The sequence below is a fragment of the Lycium barbarum genome, chromosome 8 (assembly GCF_019175385.1).
Source record: "Lycium barbarum isolate Lr01 chromosome 8, ASM1917538v2, whole genome shotgun sequence".
Lineage (NCBI taxonomy): Eukaryota > Viridiplantae > Streptophyta > Magnoliopsida > Solanales > Solanaceae > Lycium > Lycium barbarum.
The window spans coordinates 114,385,246-114,408,609 of NC_083344.1; the positions used below are offsets into that span (position 1 = coordinate 114,385,246).

General features: G+C 36.6%; 1 long non-coding RNA gene across 1 annotated transcript; it reads right to left on the reverse strand.

Annotated features, from left to right (window-relative positions):
- Positions 1-1,086: 1,086 nt before the first annotated feature.
- Positions 1,087-4,705, reverse strand: LOC132605306 (uncharacterized). Its single transcript, XR_009569137.1, has 3 exons — positions 4,319-4,705; positions 1,414-1,488; positions 1,087-1,332 (listed from the first exon to the last, which is right to left on the reverse strand). It is a non-coding gene; the product is annotated as an uncharacterized LOC132605306 (long non-coding RNA).
- Positions 4,706-23,364: the final 18,659 nt, after the last annotated feature.

Below are 23,364 nucleotides of genomic sequence, written 5' to 3' on the forward strand. Positions count from 1 at the left end.
CGCCTAATCTCGTCTACCTGGCGGATACCATCCTCGGAAATCCTAACCATCTCCGCGGCAAGCCCCGCAAGCCCAGGGTAAGGCATATGCTCTAACCCCAAGATGCGTAAACGCTGTACGACCACCAGCTGCATTTGTGTTTAACAGAAACAAAAAATGTTTATTTTTAAAACGTAACAATTGATGAAATTAGATAAAACGCAAAGTCGAGCATGATCCCAAAGTTTATGCAAAGTCGAGCATGATCCCAAGAAATCAAGTTATCCCAATTGATGAAATTAGACAATTGGCGGTTTGCTTGTTTATGCATTATCCCAAAGTCAAGCATATGGAAGCATTAAAACGCATTTTGCGTTACATTCGAGGTACGATTGAATTTTGGTACACATTTATACAAAACCTCTCTACAGTCACTACTATCATATACAAATGCTGATTGGGGAGGATGTCCAGACACTCGACACTCCACATCAGGTTATTGTGTATATTTTGGGGATAACTTGATTTCTTGGTCTTCAAAGCGCCAACCTACTCTATCTAAGTCTAGTGCTGAAGCTGGGTACAGAGGGGTTGCTAATGTTGTCTCTGAATCTTGTTGGATTCGCAATCTGTTGCTTGAACTCAATTGCCTATTCATAAAGCAACTTTGGTCTATTGTGACAATGTGAGTGCCATTTATTTATCTGGAAATCCGGTACAACATCAACGTACCAAGCATATTGAAATGGACATTCATTTTGTTCGTGAAAAGGTTAGACGTGGAGAGGTTCGTGTCCTACATGTTCCGTCCCGCTATCAGATTGCCGACATTTTCACCAAAGGTCTTTCGCGCGCACTATTTGATGATTTTCGGGACAGTCTAACCGTTCGTAAACCTACCGCTTCGACTGCGGGGGTGTGTTAGATTATGTAAATATTTAGTCAAAAATATTTTGTGATCTTCTATTTTAGGATAGCATTTGTTAGAATTAATTAGTCAAATTCGTTCCTAATTTGTAGCCTACACTTACGTTGTAAATGATGTATATTAACCTATTGAATCAATGAGAATAGCCACGGTAAATATTCTCTTACCTTTGTAAAGATTACTTCAATTTGAATTTATGAACTTATCTTTTGTTGAACAGTTTTAGGAATTTCCTATCTATTACATTACCAAAATAAGGAAATAGAATAGAAATGTAAACCTACCACTTTTTCGGAGAACTCGAACTCTTAGTTTGCAAACCAACCACCGTAAACAAATGCCGCCTAAGTAATTTACCTAATTTGCTGCTGAATGGATTGCACATAGTCAATGATCTTGTAGAGCATCACAGAGTTTTCAGTCACCTATTAATAAGAACTATGAGTACATATCAAAATTGTATATCTTTTCTCTCATAAGTAATAGAGCAAGTAAAGAAGTATTACCATAAGTAATTTAGCGTAGTGTGGTGTCAGTTCTTGAAGAAGCTTCATTCTTTCACTTATTTTCTCTCTTCTCACCTGAGCAATCAGAAGAATGAGTTAAGCAAATTGTAATAGGTATTACATCAAAACAATATAAAAAAAATATTCATTCCCTTTCTGCAAGACAATGGTCATTCATTTTAGCGGCAAAATTTGGTGAACATCTTTTAGTTTCATAAATTGATATTACAAAGACATTGTTAAACACTTTCAGGTGCCATTGTTGTTACTGATTCAAAGTTCAACACAGTTCATCTTGTTAAACGTCCGTCGTCCCTCGGGATAGTAAAGTTTCTCAAGTTCAAAAGGTTATATTAACCTTAATTTCCACGTTTTTACCTCCAATGGTATCTCTGCATATGTAGTTTTCTCAAAGTTATGCAGGGTGAGGAGGGCTAGAATCTTAAATAGGAAAACATTTTCTAGAGTCACATAAATTCAAAATTAAGCTATACGTACTTTGGCGTACATACAAGTACTGCTCTGACTGCCTTACGTCATAGCCACCCCAACCCTTATTTTAATTGCACAGAAAATTATAGTCAAGAACACCAACACAACTGTAATCGCGTATCACTGGCTTGAAGTATAAACAACCATGCACTTGTCTTAACCGATTTAAAAAAAATGAGTTTTATGTCAAACGTGAGTTTATTTCTCAAAGTACTGCTATCAAAAGTAATGTATGATTAAGCAAATTGTTCAAATAGTTAATATCATCAACCATGTAAAAAGAGTGTATATATTATATATCACAAAGTGAGCAGCAAAATAAGGAAAAAGATGCAAACTTTGTTAGTATAACGAATCTAAAATCAAGCCGAAGGAATGAGACACCAACCAAACATGAAAGAGAGGTTTTTTATTTTATTAAACCAACTCACCATCTCTTAGGAAAGTTGATATAAAAGGTGTGCAGTAAAACATTTCAAATATTTTCTTAAGCCAAAAATAGTTGCAAATAATTAGAATATAAAGCGTCTTAAATTAAGAAAAATAAATGCGAAAATACCTGGAAGAAATGTTGCATCTCCCACATGTAGGGCTGTTCACGGTTTTGGTTAAAACCAAAACCAAACCGAATAAAAAACCGACATTTGGTTTGGTTTGGTTTGGTTTGATTTGGTTTTAAATTTTAAAAACCAATAATATTTGGTTTAGTTATGGTTCTATTAAAAAATAACCGAATAAATAACCGAACCAAACCGATAAATTATATACATAAAATTTATAATTATTTATATGTATAACATTAGTTTTTCATAAATAATTATAAATATTTTATACCTTTTAATCATTAATTTGATTTTTAGTCTATTTATTTCACATGATTGTTTAAGGCTCATGTTTTTAAGAATATGTCTAAGCCCATGTCTTTAAGTCTTTTAACTCTTTAAGCGTTAAGTATAAACCTACTAACAGAAGCTCACGTTAGAGTCTAATGTCTCTAACTTAAATTTTTAGCCTTTCTTTGTCAGCCATATAATTTTAGGTTGTTTCTTTTTTTTTTTCGAATTTATACCTTTCTTTTTTCTTGTTTGAATGGGTGCTAAACTTCTAATAATTTTCATATGAAAAGGACAGAGGTTGTAGATTTGGAGGTTCTTATAGAATATACTTCAGTAACATCAGCATTTGTTGCAACTCAAATACATGGTAATGCCCTAATACTCCTTCCGTGGGTAATCCTCCTAAAAAGCAGAAAATAACAACTCCTTGTAGTTGAGACCCTAGCCTTGGGGAAAATGATAGAAAAACATCTGAAGTTTGAGATCATTACACAAAGGTTTTTTAATAAAATGGGAGAATTGAGGGCAAAATCCAAATACTGCCCCAAAGTTTGGGATCATTACACAAAGTTTTTTATTTCATATATTTTCATTTTAATTTTAGGTAGTTTTTATGTTTAATTAATATGTATGTTTGTAACAACAACTAAAAGCTCCTATGCTCTACTTTATTTCCAGGTATGTGTATTAAGATAACAAAAATGGTGCAGCCACCACTAAGTTAGTTTTTAGCTCTATATGTAATGGTTTAGCAATTTTGGGTAACTTGAGTACTACATTATCACTAATAGTGAAAATGTTTCTATAATGTATGTTCCACCTTAAACTATAAATAAAAGTTATCGTTTGAACAACAAAAAAAAGACATGTCTTTTTCAACTTTTTAATGTTTTACTGATAAGTCTCTTGGCTGCTAGTCATAAACCGAAAAACCGAACCAAACCGACTATAACCAAACAGGTGGTTATTATTTTATTTGGTTTGATTATGGTTTTAGACATTTAAAAACCGACTAAATTGGTTTGATTATAGTTTTAATCAATAACCGACTCAAACCGAACCATGAACACCCCTACCCACATGTTGGCAAATATTTTCTTTAACTCTCTGTAAGGTGGAAATCTTTTTCACGTTTTGGCAAATGCATACAAGTTAAATGATGAGTAATACTACATCTTGGAGCATATTAACCGCAATTATAGTTTATTCTTTTTTTGCTCTGTCATGTTTTTTTTTTTTTTTTGCATTCTTTAATTTTTGTGCATTAGTTCAATCTCTAGTTCCAATCAAAATTTCAAATGACTGCATAATAATGATTAGCATACTTATGAAATATACAATTTTGAAAAAGAACTGAACTTTTAGAAAGACAGGGAAAAAGTACACACAAAAAGAAAAGAACAAAACTCATTCTTGAAACAATTTACCACATCAAATCAAATCGAACAATTTTCTCGATTTTGTCATTCTTAGTCCAAGACTCCTATCCTCATTACAGCCAAAATAAAATCGAAACACTTTAAATGAAGTAATTCAAATATATGCCCATCATGTATAAGATTTAATTTTATACTCACCTGTGCTTGCCGTGCATATGCCATAGAGATTACACAGAGGAATTAAAGTTGGATCTTCCAAAGTTAAAAAAGAGAGTAAAATAGCACCATCTTTGAGAAATTTGTTGACAACCTTCCGCTTCATCTTCTCCGGATTCTGTTGAGGCATAATCAAGAGAAACTATGAGAGTGGGAAATAGTAGGGGAATAAAGGGAGGTGTTAATTCGAGGAAGGGTGTAACGTTTGAACTGTGAAAGACAACCGGTCGTAATCCAGAGAAAGAACAGGAGCAGTAAAGAAGCGACATGGTAAGAGTTGAAGCGAGGGTTGAATTCTATTGCAGATGGGAAAAAAATTCAAAATTGATAATCTTGAGAAGGCATGAATATGCAGTTTTCCTTACCAATTTGCAAAGTCCATATAAAGGTATAAGATTTTTTTGCCTATATTTTTACTTTTTGGTTTATTACTATCATTCTCATTACTTATTATTTTATATTTTTAAATGTTTCAGGCATGTATTGCAGTTTCATTGCTGCAACTCTGCCCGTGTTCTTCTTTGCCAGTATTCTCATTTGTAAAGGTATGTATATTCATATCCTCGTGCCTTCCTGGTTTTCAGTTGTTTATGTGCATGCTTCATTTGAACTTTTCGGCTACTTTTCTATATCATGTAAATTGAAAAAATGTTAATCTTCTTCATTTTATTTTATTATTTAACATTTTACCGTTGTGTATTATTGTGCACAAACGAATAGTACATAAGTAATGTACAATTATGGCAGGCAAACGAAAACTCCAGGAGTTTTTCTTGTTCTCTTGCGAGATTGAACACATTGAGCTTCGACAAGGTCAATAGCTTAACTTTTTTTGGATTACTTCGTGAGAATCATATCTGAGTTTAACATTGGCATTTTGAATGAGTTTGGTATCAAGCTAGCGAAATCTTCATCCTTCCTTGGTGTTGTTTAAGCTTCTCTTTCACTTGACCCCTTTTGCTTCTTGCTTCTCGCTTAAGGTATGAATCACAACGAGAAAAAAGGCCGCAAGTTTATTGCTTCAATTAATCCTCAGACACAACTGGCTAGGAGTATGTTTCAAGAATTCAAGCCAAGACAGAGGACTTTGGTTCTGAAAAATTTGATATGTCTGTCTGGGTGGAATCCGTTATATTGTACTTCTTCCGCCTTTAGATTATTTCCCAAGTTATAGAAGTTGCAGATATGTGGTATCGAAGAAGACTACAGAAGTTGTAAAAAGACCAACCTCTTCCATGATCTTTCATCTGGATTTCACCTTCGTTCACCGCCTTTGTTCCCTCCTCTTGCTTAGGGGCGGATCCACACCATTGGGTGTGGGTTAGCGGGAACCCATAACTTTTATCCAAACCTTATATTTATAATGTGAAACCCTTCAAATATATAAGAAATTTGAGCTGAGAACCCAGTAACTACAGACACTGTTAGCTAGGAATCCACAAGCTTCAAATCCTCAATCCGCCTCTACTCCTGCTAAAGTTTTTTTCACAAAACCCTAATACTTATGCTTTTAGCATAGTTTCTGTGCAGTGGAAGGATTTGAGCCTTATCAGCAAGTGCCCAAACTCGAGGCTCTTAAATTAGTATGTGTTTAAAGGCTTAGGCAACGACTAGGAAGTATTTGAGGGAAGATTTCCTACGATACCCTTTTCATAATATTTAACCGAATACAATTCAACAATTTATTTACCGGTATATATTTGGAACATCAAGCAATAAATATTTGTCAATGTGGTAATACAATCGATGTACTCTTTTTATTTTTTATTAGGAATTATTTTTATTAGTAGTTTGGTTAGTGGCACTTTCAGGATCATATAATGATTAAAAAGCTCTCATTTTTTCCAGTTAGCAAATCGTCCTTTTGACAAAATCATTTTTTTGTGCGGATTGCCCTTCAAAGGCACTAGTCTTTAATTTTTCCCCCTCAAATTGTTGGTCTTTCATTTTGCCCTTCGTCTAATAATAACTGTGACGACCCCCTCTGGGGACCCACTACTCAAGGTATTGTCTATGCCAGGGTACTGCCCGTCCGCACAGGTGAGCTCAATTGGTAAGAGGCGATTCCCTTTGGGGAATGTAAAGGAGCTAGAGGTTCCGCGTTCGATACCCCGTAGCGCTGCAGCGTGAAGAGGGATAATGGGGCAAGCCCCTGTGCGGACGGGCAGTACCCTGGTATAGACAATACCTTGAGTAGTGGGTCCCCAGAGGGGGTCGTCACAAAAAAATAGCTCAATTGGTAAGAGGCGATTCCCGTTGAGGATTGTAAAGGAGCCAGAGGTTCCGCGTTCGATACCCCGTAGCGCTACAGCGTGAAGAGGGATAATGGGACAAGCCCCTGTGCGGACGGGCAGTACCCTGGCATAGACAATACCTTGAGTAGTGGGTCCCCAGAGGGGGTCGTCACAGTTATTATTAGACGAAGGGCAAAATGAAAGACCAATAATTTGAGGGGGGGAAATTAAAGACACTGCCTTTGAAGGGCAATCCGCACAAAAAAATGATTTTGTCAAAAGGACGATTTGCTAACTGGAAAAAATGAGAGCTTTTTAATCATTATATGATCCTGAAAGTGCCACTAACCAAACTACTAATAAAAATAATTCCTAATAAAAAATAAAAAGAGTACATCGATTGTATTACCACATTGACAAATATTTATTGCTTGATGTTCCAAATATATACCGGTAAATAAATTGTTGAATTGTATTCGGTTAAATATTATGAAAAGGGTATCATAGGAAATCTTCCCTCAAATACTTCCTAGTCCTTGCCTAGTTGCCTTTAAACACATACTAATTTAAGAGCCTCGAGTTTGGGCACTTGCTGATAAGGCTCAAATCCTTCCACTGCACAGAAACTATGCTAAAAGCATAAGTATTAGGGTTTTGTGAAAAAAACTTTAGCAGGAGTAGAAGCGGATTCAGGATTTGAAGCTTGTGGATTCTCAGCTAGCAGTGTCTGTAGTTACTGGGTTCTCAGCTCAAATTTCTTATATATTTGAAGGGTTTCACATTATAAATATAAGGTTTGGATAAAAGTTATGGGTTCCCGCTAACCCACACCCAATGGTGTGGATCCGCCCCTAAGCAAGAGGAGGGAACAAAGGCGGTGAACGAAGGTGAAATCCAGATGAAAGATCATGGAAGAGGTTGGTCTTTTTACAACTTCTGTAGTCTTCTTCGATACCACATATCTGCAACTTCTATAACTTGGGAAATAATCTAAAGGCGGAAGAAGTACAATATAACGGATTCCACCCAGACAGACATATCAAATTTTTCAGAACCAAAGTCCTCTGTCTTGGCTTGAATTCTTGAAACATACTCCTAGCCAGTTGTGTCTGAGGATTAATTGAAGCAATAAACTTGCGGCCTTTTTTCTCGTTGTGATTCATACCTTAAGCGAGAAGCAAGAAGCAAAAGGGGTCAAGTGAAAGAGAAGCTTAAACAACACCAAGGAAGGATGAAGATTTCGCTAGCTTGATACCAAACTCATTCAAAATGCCAATGTTAAACTCAGATATAATTCTCACGAAGTAATCCAAAAAAAGTTAAGCTATTGACCTTGTCGAAGCTCAATGTGTTCAATCTCGCAAGAGAACAAGAAAAAGACTGGGTCAAATGAGCAAGGTTAAATGAACATAAACCAGAGACTAGATTTTTGTAAATATTGTGTGCTTGGAAAACAGTAGTAATTAGGATGATAAAGTTCAAACAAAAGTATTCTGCACAAGCTAAGATTTATGGTGGTTCAAAAAGAGTTGGAACTTTGGTTTTAGATACTTTATGACTTTGATTGATGATGCTTAGTTTAACAACAACAACAATATATCCGGTGTAATTTCACAAATGGGGACTGGGGAAGTTAATGTGTTCACAGTCTTACCCCACTTGTAAAGGCAAAGTGGCTGTTTCTGATTGATGATACTTAGTTTATTTGGCTATATTTTGTTAAGACTAAAGATGTGACATTCCAATATTTGTCAAGTGAAGGTGTTAATTGAGATGCATACTTGCAAGGATGTTGAACTTTAGGCTGACAACGAGCTGCGTTTAATTAATATACTAACGAATTTAACGCGCTTCACTCGGTGATAAAATCGTCTTACTTATTGAAATAGTCGTCTTCTAATACTCGAATCTTAGATACTCTCAACTCTTTTATCTTAGGAATGCCTGTTTTAAGAATTGAGTTATTGCCATTCACCGGTCTTGTTTGCGCAACCTGTTAGTAAAAGTACATGCCAAAGGTGCTTTGCAAAACTCAAAGTTTCAAAAACTAAACCAAAAAGTCAAATCATCACCGATCTTCCCTGTCCAACCTATTAATAAAAATACATGCCAAAGGTGTTATTGCAAAACTTAAAAGTTTGAAAACTAAATCAAAAAGTCTAATCAAACCATAATCTTAGAAAATAAAAAGAAGTTACCTCGACAAAATAATAGTGCAAGCCAAATAAAAAGTATCAACCATTTTATTTTATACTAAAAAAGCTTTCAAAATAATCAAATTATGACGAACAAATAAACAAATATGATTTATCATCTTATGCATATGCTTTGTTTTTCAAGTGCGACGTTACGATATCATTCCCACAAATATTAACATTAATGTTCAAGACTCACTAACAACTATCTTGGGAGATAATATTTGCCAACAGCAAGAAGTTGGCCCATATTAATTTACAAAGGATGTTATAATCAAAATAACCTTCTGTTGGAATTTCGAATGGCCAGCGATACAGTCGTTTTTCAGTTCCTCCCAGTAGAGCCAGACTAAATACTTTAAAAATATCCAAAGGTAAAGGGTATAAGAAGTTAAGAAACAAATGCAACCCATTGAAATTCCAACAGCATTTGACATCACTCACCAATTCAGTACAGAATTTTATCAAAATTCTAACAGCTTTTGACATACACTCAACAATTCAGTACACAAAAGCTAGATATCCATTTGGTTAATTTGTCGCAGCATGTATATTGAATTAGTGATGTTCAAGGTTCAAGTTCTGCAATTAAGAAATAAGAGTCATTTGAGTTTCTGTAACTCATGGATAGATAAAATTAGTAACTGGAAAGAAAACGTTACTCATGTTGAGGAAAAAACACACATCCAGTTGCTTTTAAAGAGTGGGCTATTCAATATAGTGAATGAAAGGAAAGAAGAGATAAATGAAAAAAAGGAGATTAAAAGAAAAAATGGCAAAAAGTTGGAAAAACAGATAAATAGGAACTATGGTTTAAAGGGGTGCCAATGAAGCTTATTTAAATTGTCTAATTAAGAAAGTTCAAACTAATACAAGATTAAAATAAACATTACATACATTTCAATTTATAAATTAAAACTACTAATTACACGAATAAAAGTATTTAATTTATTAATTAGTTATATATATTAAGAAGATAGAAATTATATTTGAAATACATACTTTTTTATTAGTCATAAAAGATCATTAAGAGTAGAGCCTCCTCTTAGCCTCATAAATTCTAAAAATTGTATGCCGCCTAATTTTATTAAATTCATTTGAAGCATGCCACTATGAGATACACATGTACAAATGAGTTACGAAATTAGAGATAATAGATCTGTAACAAACAAAAAATACATTACATATCAGAGGACCAATTCATTAAATGCAAGCAGACGTGAGTTTCAGAAAACAAATTAGTCATTTAATAATAGCACATAGATTTAGAAAATAGGAAAATGGTCAAAAAATTGAGAAAAAAAGATAAATACTAATAGAGGCCATATAGAGGTGTTACATCATCTTGTCTTTGCCTAGATTTATATTATATATAGATATAGATTATGTTAAGTCACTAGGTACAAGTTCTTATCACCTTATACGTGTTCGAAGATATAATGGCAGTTTAAGGACTTCTTGGCTTCTTGCCACTTTAATTTATAGGTGTACTGTTTCATAGTCATATAAGTTAACCATCTAAATATTTCACAACCTTTTACTTCCTCCATCCAAATATTATGTGATGGTGTTTAACTGGACACAAAGTTTAAGAAAGATAGAAAGATTTATAAATTTGCGAACTAAATTAAGTTATAGATATTTGTGCGGTCATAATTCATCTCGTTAAAGGTAAAATAGGTATTTTAAAAATAAATTGTGACGACCCCCTCTGGGGACCCACTACTCAAGGTATTGTCTATGCCAGGGTACAGCCAGTCCGCGCAAGGCCTTCGCCTCGTCCCTCTTCACGCTGCAGCGCTACGGGGCATCGAACCCGGAACCTCTGGCTCCTTTACATTCCCCAAAGGGAATCGCCTCTTACCAATCAGCTCAATTGGTAAGAGGCGATTCCCTTTGGGGAATGTAAAGGAGCCAGAGGTCCCGGGTTCGATGCCCCGTAGCGCTGTAGCGTGAAGAGGGACGAGGCGAAGGCCTTGCGCGGACTGGCTGTACCCTGGCATAGACAATACCTTGAGTAGTGGGTCCCCAGAGTGGGTCGTCACAAAAAAGGCAATGTTACACCTCAGAAAATTTTTCGTTCATGCACAGTGAATTGACTGACGAAGGGCATGATGCATATGATGTTTTGATAAGTAGGAAATAATATTTAATGATTCTAAATGAGATTTCAAAGACATTGGAGGTAGGAGACGAAAGTTGTTAAGGAAAGCAAGGTATATGTTGTGTATCGGGAAAGAATTTAGAGTATTGAATTAACGATGGCTTAATGACATTTTGGAGAAGAGTTATAATGTCCCTTATATTGGTAATGAAGTGCCAAGTAAGTTTCAAGAAGAACCCATAAGCCAAACATGAGCATAGGCCATCCAAAGGGCGAGTTAAGGAAACATCGTCGTAATGATCTGGGTTGGAGGGGCACAAAAGCTATTATAAAGTTGGAATTTGGGAACAACACCACAGGATGAAAGTTGTAGACAATTGAAAGAGATTTCCAACCATAGGTCGTGATCCTTCACAGCATATCGTAATCAAGAGTTATGGCCATTTTACGACAGACTGTTACGGGGCAAAAATATCACCTTCTGGCACCATCCGCGACACCATCCGCGACTCGCGGATGACATGTGACTCGCGGACACGACCCGCGACCACGCCATTTCATCGCAAAGTGTGTCAGTGAGGGTCGGTCAGCTGGCAAGCTCCGCGACACCACCTGCGACTCGCGAATCATGCTCGCGACTCGCGAAGCGTGCCGCAGGTTGTGTCGATCCAGAATTTTCTGGACCATTATATATAGACCCAACTTCATTTCTAACTCATTTTTTCACCATTTTGGTCCTAAAAACCTCTAGAACTCTCTCTAACATCTCATCCACAAGAAAATCAAAGGAAACCAAGATTAACAACATCAAATTCAGGAATCAAAGTGTATGAAACTCAAATAAGATTTATCTTCTTCAAGAAAACCCTAAGGAAGGTGAGGTAGGGTTTTGGTGCTAGAAAGGGGAACTCCACTCAAGACTTGTTCTATCACTATCTAAGGTAAATTTCATGACTTTCTCATGATGATTGAAGTATTTATACGTTGAAACACTTGGATTATAGAATAGTGTAGTAAATGGGTCATAAAACATGAATAGTGTCATAGTTGAATGATAGTTGGATTAGATTATGACTATTGATGAGTTGGGAGTATAAACATGTTATAAATGGCGTATAGACCATGAAATAGGTGTGATGTATGAGAAAATATGATGATGAGCTAAAACTCATAAATATGGAGAAATTGGAGAAAATGGTGGAATGTGGTAAATGCAAATAGATTGCGATTGTTGATACGATATTGTGAGTGTTGTTGTGAATGTTTGGTAGCTGAAATGAAACACGGGAAAAGTATTAGAAACAAAGGAAACGCTGCCCAATTTTCCATAAAAATAGTAGTCCGTTCTTATAATTGCTTAGCTAACGACGACACGAATTCTCTTGAAGGTATACATGAGTGCATCATAGGGGAAGCAAGCAAGCGATAAGAATAGTAAACGTCAAAGGTATGTGAGGCTAGTGCTTGTTACACCCCATTTTAATCCGGGAGTTAAAGCGGAGTACAACATATTGGAGATTCTTTGTTGCTTGTTTAAAGAGTCGCCACCTAATTGATTTTTACGGTGAATTAGGACACCTAATTATTAACAAAGGTAAAGTTAAAACTAAACCTCTGTTAATAGTCTGCTTAACCAGTGTGATTTTAGGTAAGGGTTCTATATTATCCTAAAGGGAAGGGGTTAGGCATCCTTTAGAATCCGTTAACTCATGGTTATCCGACTAAACTTAGGTTAATTAATTAAGATTAAATATAGTGCTTGAATTTTAAGAAAATAGCTTGTACAGTTTATTAAGGTTTTAAAGGAAATATAATAATGCCGTCTAAACTATCTCGTAGAAAAATAAAAATAAATATTGTAATTTGCATAAAGGAGACGCTTAAAAAATGAGTTTTATAGAGGTTGTTAAAACCTTGAATGAAAATAGCAATGTTATCTTCAAATAAGGATAATTTGCATAAATGAATGCTTTAGATGATATTCTAAAATAAGATCTCAACCATTATTAAGCCTTTTAAACATAATAACGCTATCTAAAGTGAAGACTTATAGAAAATATGATAATTTGCGTAAAAGAAGATTCTAAAATACTATTTGAAATAGAACTCATGAATGTTACCGAGGTTTCGAAAAAAAAAAAAAGAATATCATAATGCTATTTAAGAAATGCTTGTAATTATTGTTAATGCTCGAATAGAAATACAATAATGTTATTTGAAATAAGATTTGTAGTAGACATAGCAATTTTGCATAAAGGAAGTGGCATTTTATTCTTTAGCTCTTATTTGCGTGTTAGCGGCGTTTTGAAATTTTCAAGATAATAAGAATAAAGTATGACTCCTTTAACTTTTAAAATATGAATTTATGCTATTGAAAATCAATTATTCTAAAAAAAGTATATATTATGGATACTATAAATAACTTTAATAAAAAAGAAGGCGATGAAGCTTACAGAACTAATTATTAGTTTTCTTAAATTAACTACCCATTATTAAAACTAAAACCCCTATAAATTCTCTAAGGTTCATCTAAGCTAAGAGACGAAATAAAATAAAGTGTTAGTCAAAACAATATAAGTTGAATACAATAAAGTAAAATAGAGGCGCAAGAAATGTAAATAAATGGGCTCAGCCCGTTTTGGGCTGCTGATTATGCTGCTGGTGGGAGTGGGCTCAGCCCACGTTTTGGTCAAAAATGCTGCATTCAAAGGGCTGCTGCTGGGCTTCGACAGAGACAACAGATTGCGTTGGGCTTTTAGCCCAACACCGAATTCGGGAGAAGAGCGAGTCCGAGGGACTCGTATGCGGTGGTCATGCATAAAATGAAACAGAAAAGGATTAGTATATAATCAAGGAATACAGGTCAAACAGACAAAGGGTAAACTCAAAGTAAATCAGTAGGTTGCGTATATACCATGTATGTTCCATGTATACCAGCATAGAAACAAACCAGCAAATAGCGAAATGCAATCAGAAATGAACATGTCCCTATTGTCTATATCTCAAGAAAGGAAACCGCAGAGACGATTTATTCGGACAAGCAAACTATATTCTCCCCATATATTCTTAAGTGTATGTGAACCCACCTATCCGGTATATCTATCAACACTTCTTCACAAATGAGCAGAAAACATTAGGCAGAAACAGATTGGCCGATAATACTCATGCTATATGTCTACATATGTAATTCATGTCTTTATCCTCCATTTCGCACTTTTTATGACTCTAACTTAAACTTACTTAAGCAAAACAGTTGACAGTTTTAAAGATTCCACGGTTCAAATTCGACACATTCTCATGGTTGCAAATCCAGATTATCATGAAGGAGCAAAACAAATAGCAACACTTAACCCAAACTCTTCATCCTCAGCTATCTTTAAGGTTAATAAACATTGTTGTCTAACCTAAGGATTACGAACTAGGTGGATACTCAAGTAATCACCACAGAACTGTGGCACATTCACGGCAGGCAGACTTAATTCCAATATGATATTTGTAATAGATTGGGCATCGTTTTTTCAGTTCTTAAAGCATAGTGTTTATTACTTTAGAACAAGATGCGAGTACTTCATTCCGTAGTATCCAAGGTACATAGAACAGTGTCATCTCATGGCCATGCCAAACACTAGGCAAACCAGTAAGTCAGCATAAGGCCTCATATATATATATATATATATATATATATATATATATATATATACATACATACATATAGAGAGAGACAGGGCAGAGACAACAACAAGACATATGGATCAACCATAGGTTGAACAGACAGACCAAGGTCCTAAAGCAAGCATGTATAGCTCATTCGGACACACATACTATTATTCGACAGTCCATGATATCTTTAAGCATTCTCCAACCAAATAAGATAATTCACTAACACACACTATGCGACTCATAGGTATATGAACAAACGAAAGAGGAATTATGCATGAACGAACCAGTGAACCGCGCCATTTCAAAGAAGGCAAACAGGCTATCAATATTTTTGAGCAAGGGAAATTTCCAAGGGGTTTCTATAATTCAGAACTTGAAAGGGAGCAAAACAGGTCAGACTCACTGTAATTACTGCAATTTACCATTTTTAAATTAGGTATGCTCACAAATTCCACATTTACCACTCAAGAGCTCATGATATATTAAGCAAAGTATGCTGCTAGCAAGTTAAGTGATAGTAATATGAAAATGATCAGAACTGGAGAAAACATTTTTCCACAATGTATTTACTGGGATTTTAATTATGAATAACTTTAAACTGAAACACAAAGGAACTTAAAACATACACGAGAGTATCAACTTTACAAAAAAAAGACACACGAGCAGTTCTTTCTTTAAACATATTAAGAAACTTTTAAAAGGAAATTAAAACTCAAGTTCAATAAGGTCAAACTGCATATCATTGGGAACTAATTCATTATTTAGACATCATAGGTCAAGATGACCCCAAGCTTAACTCCCAGATTACCCGGACTCCCATTTAGCTAGAAGGTAACAAAAGCACAAAAGCCATGACATGATCCATTTTAAAAGTTAATCAAGCATTTTGATTCAATATCCTCTATATACATCTAAAACCACCAACTTGACTTCTTTAATAGTTAATACAACCTCAATATACATAATAAGGACTGTTAAGATTAACATACATGTTAATGGACTCCGACTAAACCAAATAAGGCAATTATTTAACATGGATACTTATTTGACGCAGGATTAACAAGCTTGTGGAGTTATACATACTGACATTTGAACATAAATGAACTAACGGTGCATTTGACAGATTGCCATAAACTAATGCTATCGCTACACCAAGGTTAGACTGTACCAATCATACCATGGGTATTAAACTAACATACACAAATTGAATCCCATTTCCATTTGACGACAGACTTGTAAGGACAAGCTATTAATAATGTTACACTAGCAACTGAAACACACCAAACATGCAGTACATACGAAAACTAAAGTTAATCCTTAAGCGAAATGAGCAAACTAATCGTATTGCTCAAAATAGACAGACACATATAAAGACCTGACTGAAATAAAAAAATGATCTAAAGGGGAAGTTATTACCTTCTTCGGGTGCAGCGAAGTGGGTGCGAGGACTTCAAATCTACCCTCGAACTGCCAAATCCGAGCTTCCGAAGCTCGAATTTACAACAACAACGAAAACAGATAAAAGAAATTGTTTGAGTATATTTCTTGATTCGGTATTTCGAACCGTCACAACAAATTGCAAGTTCGATGTTTTAGAAACTTTTCCTCCTTTTTCCGATCTGATTTTTCCTATTTCTGATTTTTCAAAGGGTTTTGACCACTGGAGATTTTGGTTTCTTTTTCCGAAGATTGTTGGTCCGTTTCTGTTCGTGTTCTTTGTGTTCGTCTTGTTGTGTTTTTTCTCCGATTTTCAGAAGATTCCAAATGAAAAAATAAAACTTGTTTTGTAAGGGGGTTTTGATTTCCCTTTTTTCTCCTCCCGTTCGTTCCTCTGTATTGTTTTTTTATACTGAAAAAAAAAGGAGCGGGAGAGAGAGATAAGTGGGGGACAGGGGTGAGTGGGGAGCGGAGAAGAAGGAGGGAAGGAGGGTGAGTGGGAGCGGCGTGAGAGGCGGGAAAGAGGGATAGCGGCTAGGGTTTGAGAGGAGGAAAGAGATGGAGAGAAAAGGAAGAAGAAGAGGCGGAAGCGGAAGAAAAACAAATGAGGGGAACCCTTTTTAGGGTTTCCCTTATTTTGATGAAAATATCGGACCCGGTCCATTTGTGGACCGGGTCAATTTTAGACTGGGTTCTAAAAGGATGGACTAGTGAATTAAAACATATACTGGTCTAAAAATTGAGATAAAAACATGGTCTAGTCCAAAAATATTAGGAGTTAATCGGACTTTGATTTGGGGTCCGGTAAGTCAAAAATATGGACTGAGTGCAAGAAATAGTTTGGCTTCTAAATTTGAATAAAAGTCCTATTTTGATTAACGATGTACCAAGGGTGCCAGAATATCACCTGGTACGAAAAAATGTGTAATTGTAAAAGACCCGGATAATAAAGTTATATGATGTTGCAATGACCGTGCAATAATGTTTTAAACAATAAATAAATTTATCATTTTAAATGTGCGAAATAAATGCGATGTGTACGCGAAAGTTGATAAAATGCCGGGAAATGCAAGTTTCAATAATACTAAATAATAGCAGTAAATAAATAGCGGTAGTAATACTGCTAATAATGATAACAATAATGATAATGGTGAAAATAATAATAGATATAATAATAATAGTAGATAACAAATATTGATAATTAATAACAAGATAACAATAGGAATAATGACAATAATTAATAATAAAAATACTAACAATAATAATAATAATAATAATAATAATAATAATAATAATAATAATGACGATAATGATAATAAATAACAATTGTTGATAAAATCAATGATAATAATTAATAATAAAATAACGATGGTAATGATGAATAATAATTAATAACAAAAAAATAACGCTGATAATAGTGATTAGTAATTAACAATAATAATAATAATGATAATGGAAATAACAAGAATAATAATAATTAATGACAAATTAGTAATAATAATAATAATAGTTATTATTAATAATAATAATAATAATAATAATAATAATAATGATAATAATAATAGTTGTAACAGAATAATGAAACACCGTTATTGATAGGGACTAATAACTATAGTAAACATAGTATATATATTATTATTATTATATATTTTTTTTTTTAAATATTAGAAGCGCAAATATGTATTTCGGAGGAGAGGCGGGACAAAATTGGGTTTCAACAACTTGTCCCTCTTTGCCTGATAATGATGAAAGAATTTTCGGGCAAAGATGTTGACTTAGCAGCCTATTTTGTCCCGGCTAGAGGATTATGAAGGACTAAGGGTAAAGAAAATTACGGCCGAACTCTGGTCTCTGAATCGCCTACATATCTCGGGTTGCACGAGAATCAGGCCGTGTGTAGTTCTGGGAAGACTATGACACCTATGACTGGCGACTCACGATTTGATGCGATCTTCGCAAAAAATATTGTCCCAATGTCGAATTATGATGACACTGGGTATTGTGATAGAACCCTGAAAATTGATTGTGCTGGAATATGAACGGGAAATTTGAATTTGGAGCCGAGTGTTCGAGGTAGATCTTTGACCCTTGTCGAGAAATCTGCTTGTCCTTCCCGACGTATTGCCCCAGTTCGCTGCCGCTGAAATAGTTCCACGTTGCACTAAAAGCTCCTGCGAAACTAAAAACTAGATAAAAATAGTCAGTAAGAATAAATATTGAAATACAGCGATGCAAGCGCGGTGCAATGCTGCTGCGAGCATATGCAGGGCATCAACAAAATAATAATAAAACAAGGCAGGTGCGGTGCAATGTCTTTATGCGGAGATTTAGAAAGGCGGTGCATGGCCCACGTGATATACGAAAGAGATGCAAGGGCGGTGCTCGACTTTATGCAGAAAATTAAAAGGGCGGTGCATGGCCCAAGCAATATATGAAAGCTTTGCAAAGGGCGGTGCACGACTTTATGCATAAAATTAAAAGGTGGTGCTCAGCCTTATGCGGAAGTTTGAAAGGGCGGTTCATGGCCCAGGCAATATATGAAAGCGATGCAAAGGGCGGTGCACAACCCATGCATCATATGAAAGGCGGTGCACAGCTTTATGCAGAAATTTACAAGGGCGGTGCATGGCCCAGGCAATATATGGAAACGATGCAAAGGGCGGTGCGCAGCCCATGCCTCATGTGAAGGGCGGTGCACAACCTTATGCAGAAATTTAAAAGGGCGGTGCATGGCCCAGGCAATATATGGAAACGATGCAAAGGGCGGTGCGCAGCCCATGCCTCATGTGAAAGGCGGTGCACAGCCTTATGCAGAGATTTAAAAGGGCGGTGCATGGCCCGGGCAATATATGAAAGCGATGCAAAGGGCGGTGCGCAGCCCATGCATCATGAAAGGTGGTGCACAACCTTATGCAGAAAATTAAAAAAAAGGCGGTGCATGGCCCAGGCAATATATGAAAGCGATGCAAAGGGCGGTGCGCAGCCCATGCATCATGAAAGGTGGTGCGCAACCTTATGCAGAAAATTAAAAAAAAAGGGGGGTGCATGGCCCAGGCAATATATGAAAGCGATGCAAAGGGCGGCGCGCAGCCCATGCATCATGTGAAAGGCGGGGCACAGCCTTATGCAGAAATTTAAAAAGGGCGGTGCAGAGCCCAAAATGTCCTATTAAAGGCGGATTAGCCTAAACTGCCCTATTAAAGGCGGACTAGCCTAAAATGTTCAATTAAAGGCGAACAAGTCTAAAGTGTCCTATTAAAGGCGGACGAGCCTAAAACGTTCAATTAAAGGCGAACAAGTCTAAAGTGTCCTATTAAAGGCGGACGAGCCTAAATGTCCTATTAAAGGCGGACGGGCCTAAATGTCCTATTAAAGGCGGACGGGCCTAAATGTCCTATTAAAGGCGGACGGGCCTAAATGAGGTGCTTTTGCGAACAATGATGATGTGCCTTTGCAGGGCATTTGAAAGTAATAATGTAATGCAGGTGCGGGGCATTTTGAAAACAGTAGTGCAGTGTGGGGCATTTAAAGCAATAGTGCATGCGCATTGTATTTGAAAGCATTTATGCAAGGCATTTGAGAGCAATAGGAAATGTTTGTGCATCGACACGTTTGAAAAATCATTTGCAAGACTCAAGCATTAATTTGTTGCGAATCTCGCAGATTATTGATACTCGAGAGGCATAATTGTTATAAGAAAGATCAAACAGTTCGACGTGCAATCCTTGCAAGGCTGCGACCATTATATATTTTGGCTTCCGCAACTTGGGAATCGTGAAACAAAGCGAGCGTCCTTTCTCCCAAGTCTTCTTTTTTCCTGATGACTCTGTTGGCCATATTCTCTTTCACGTTTCTCGATGTCGCTTGCGATGATGCCCTTAAAAATTGTCCCAGTTACTCGCATAAGAGGGTGTCGTTTTGCGATGATGCCCCTTAAAACTGTCCCAGTTTCTGGTATATGAGGATATTGAGCTTTTGCGGTGATGCCCTTAAAATTTGTCCCAGTTTCTGGTATAGGAGGATGTTGCTTTTGCGAATGACGAGACCGAGCCTGACATAGGCTGCCTATGTATTCCACTAAGGGAATCAGGTCAAGCGTAGTTCAAATTACAAAGCAGAATAAAATTGAGATAGAAGACGGTGCTCGGTCTTATGCTAAAATTTCAAAGGGGCGGTGCACAGCCCAAAAAAAAAAGTCCTATTAAAGGCGGACGAGCCTAAAATGTCCTATTAAAGGCGGACGAGCCTAAAATGTCCTATTAAAGGCGGACGAGCCTAAATGCAGTGTTTGATTTATGATTACTAAAATTAGTGTGGAGCGAGGAGCTTTTGCGATGCTTTTATTTGTATGCGGTGAGCCGAGTTTGACACAGTGCGTAATTTGCAGCAGCAAATATTCATGACGTAATGCCGAAGATTTGGGGACCTTCTACCCTGCCAAAATTTGCATCTAAAAAAGTTCCTGCACTCAAAGAAATTTGTATGTTTCAAATTTAATTAGTATTAAGTTGATTTTGCCCTTTGCTCTATCTGAATCTTGCAATTGCCGACTTGATATTGTGCGATATCCTTCAAAAATAGCTAAAATATGCCCCTGCGTTACTCAAAGAAAATTTGTTCGTGTAAAATAAAATGGTTGCCTTGCATTGAACACCAAAGCTTTGGCGTTGAATCTGCATTTCTCGAGGTGATGTCATTGCAACAATCTGGTGACACTAATACATTGCTCGAGATTTCGATTCATGCTTTTGTCGAATAATGATAGGCCATTTGCAAAGCCGCCCCAGTGTTGCTTTATGGGGAAGATGGAATTTTCACTATATTAAGACCGTGTCCGAGAATGGACTGCCTACTTATCCCGAAGGAATCAGGTCGAAAGTAGTTCATAACAAGCTTTAGCAAAAATTACAAGAAGGAAAGTTGATGGGTGGAGAATGCTAGTGACGGTAGATCCTTTCAATCGTCTTATTTAGTTCCACACTTCCTTTTCAAATGTCTCGGTGCCAATTTTGATAGATCACCGGTAACAATAATTGCATTTGCAACTGAAGGGCCATCATTGTCGCACAATTTATTTTGTTGCACACTTATCTTATCTTTTTCGATCATGTTCTGGATCTTATGCTTAAGAGCCGGGCAATTTTCTGTGTCATGACCTGGAATATTAGAGTGGTAAGCACAACTCTTGGACCAATCAAAATCTGGCGGTAGGCTTTTAGGGATCCATCCTTTCTTTGGCTTCAGGAGTCCCTTGGCTTTCATTTTCTCAAATATGCTGGTTAATGACTCTTCAAGAGGAGTAAAAGTGCGGAATTTTGCGTGCTCTGACTGTCGTAAGCTAGACTGTGCTTGATCGGGTTGATTTTGAAAGCCTCGTTGATGAAGGTATACATGATCACGCGAACATTGATAGTTCTGCCGTGATTGCGGCTGATGTGTAGACCTGACAGTTGAGTCGGTCTCTCTGTTTTTGCCTTGCAAGTTATTGAATGTCTTGGCTTGAAAAGTTTCTTGTACTGATGAAGTGTCAACAATTCTTCCTGCTCGAATGCCCGCTTCTACTTGCTTTCAAACTTGAATTAAATCAGAAAAGTCGCGTAGCCGCGCACATAACAACTTTTCATAATATATGCCCTTTTGCATTTGGATGAAAGTTGAAATCAGCTCATTCTCGGGCAACGGAGGGTGTATTTTTGAAGCTTCCAATCTCCACCGGATGGCATATTCCTGAAAAGACTCATGTGGCATTCTTTCTATCTCAAGCATATCATACAGATTTGGACTAACCCCGATGTTAAATTTGAAATGTTCTACAAAGTCGCGGGCCATGTCCTCCCATGTGTACCATTTGCGAAAGTCTTGTTCTGTGTACCAATTTAATGCCAACCCTGATAGGCTCTGAATGAACAATTTCATTCTTATGGCTTCATCTCGTCCAATTCCCATTAATCTGCTACAATAGTCCTTCAAGTGCGTAACAGGATTTCCTCTGCCATTAAAGGTGTTGAATTTTGGCACTTTGAATCCTGGCGGCAAATCAACATTCGGAAGCATGCACAAACTTTCATATCTTAAACTTTGGACATTTCTTGCCCGCATCTCTTCTTCGATAATCCTCCTTAAATTGTGAAGCTCTCTATTCGAGTTATTCTGATTGATTGCATTCGTTTCATTTCTCAATCTCTTGTGTGGGTATACCGCTAGCTGATTTTGCTGGTTTTCTGTGAAGGGCGCTGCACATGCAGGCTTTTGGACATTAGGTATCAATGTGACTTGCAAAGCTTCTGGTTTAATAGAGTATCTTGGCGGTATGTTTGTAGGAGCTGGGTGAGGAGAAATAGTGAAGGAAATGTTTTGGGTAGAGCTGGAAGCTGAACTTGTGTTAGGAAGAAGGCTGAGGGTATTTCCCAAATTGATCAATACACTTCTTTGTACTACATTCTTCTCGCCATCCTCATTTTGCGCTTGCACCAACCCCACACCAGTGTTGAATGGCTCAAATCTTTTTGCCATTGTATCTCGTCCTTAATGCAGATTCGCAGCCAAAACAATGTTCAATGCCAGATAACCCGTAAAAGAAGGACACAAGAAGCTCTAGAATTTGTAGTCTGACGGTATCGTGACAGGCTGAATTGATGGCACGTAATCCTGATTTGATTCGTCTTTAATCTCGTCAACCTTCAAAAATAGGTGTATAAAGTTATAGAATTATATTGATAAGAATAAATTAAAAGATAAGGCTGAAAGCAAAGCTGCATGGCTTTTGAGGCGAGGCCACAATGGCCCTGATTGGTAGACTTGATTGTTGATCTCGCGATTTTAAGTTCCTGCATTCAAAGAAAAATTCTCAGTTTGGGAGGGGGAAAGTTGATTCGTGTTGACTCGAAGCTTGACTTTGTTGGCGCCCCATTCATCCTGTTTGTTTGGATCTTGCGGCCTCCGTTTAAAGCCTCGGTAGATGAACAGTAGTGAAATAATTTGAAAGAAAGCCTTCCATTTGAAAAATATATACGTAAGTGTATGTATGTAAGGAAAGATATATATGAAAATATATGTATACAAGTTGTAAGATATTCCTGCTAACTTTCGATTGCGACACTTCCGAGAACTTTGAAAGGTCGTTTGTGTGTACTATTCTTGTCTAGTAGCCTTAATAGTGTCGATATCCAACTTTTCTCTTGTCTAATCTTCCAAAATATGCCCCAGTTTTGATTCTGGAGGGTATACTAAACCTATGCTATGTTGTGACCGAACCTTGTATAGGTTGCCTACGTATCCACCAAGGAATCCGGTCCGAACGTAGTTCGTGGCGCATAAAATATTTTGGATTTTTGTTATAAAGCAACCGAACCCTATGTGGGCTGCCTACGTATCCCACCATGGGAATCAGGTCAGCGT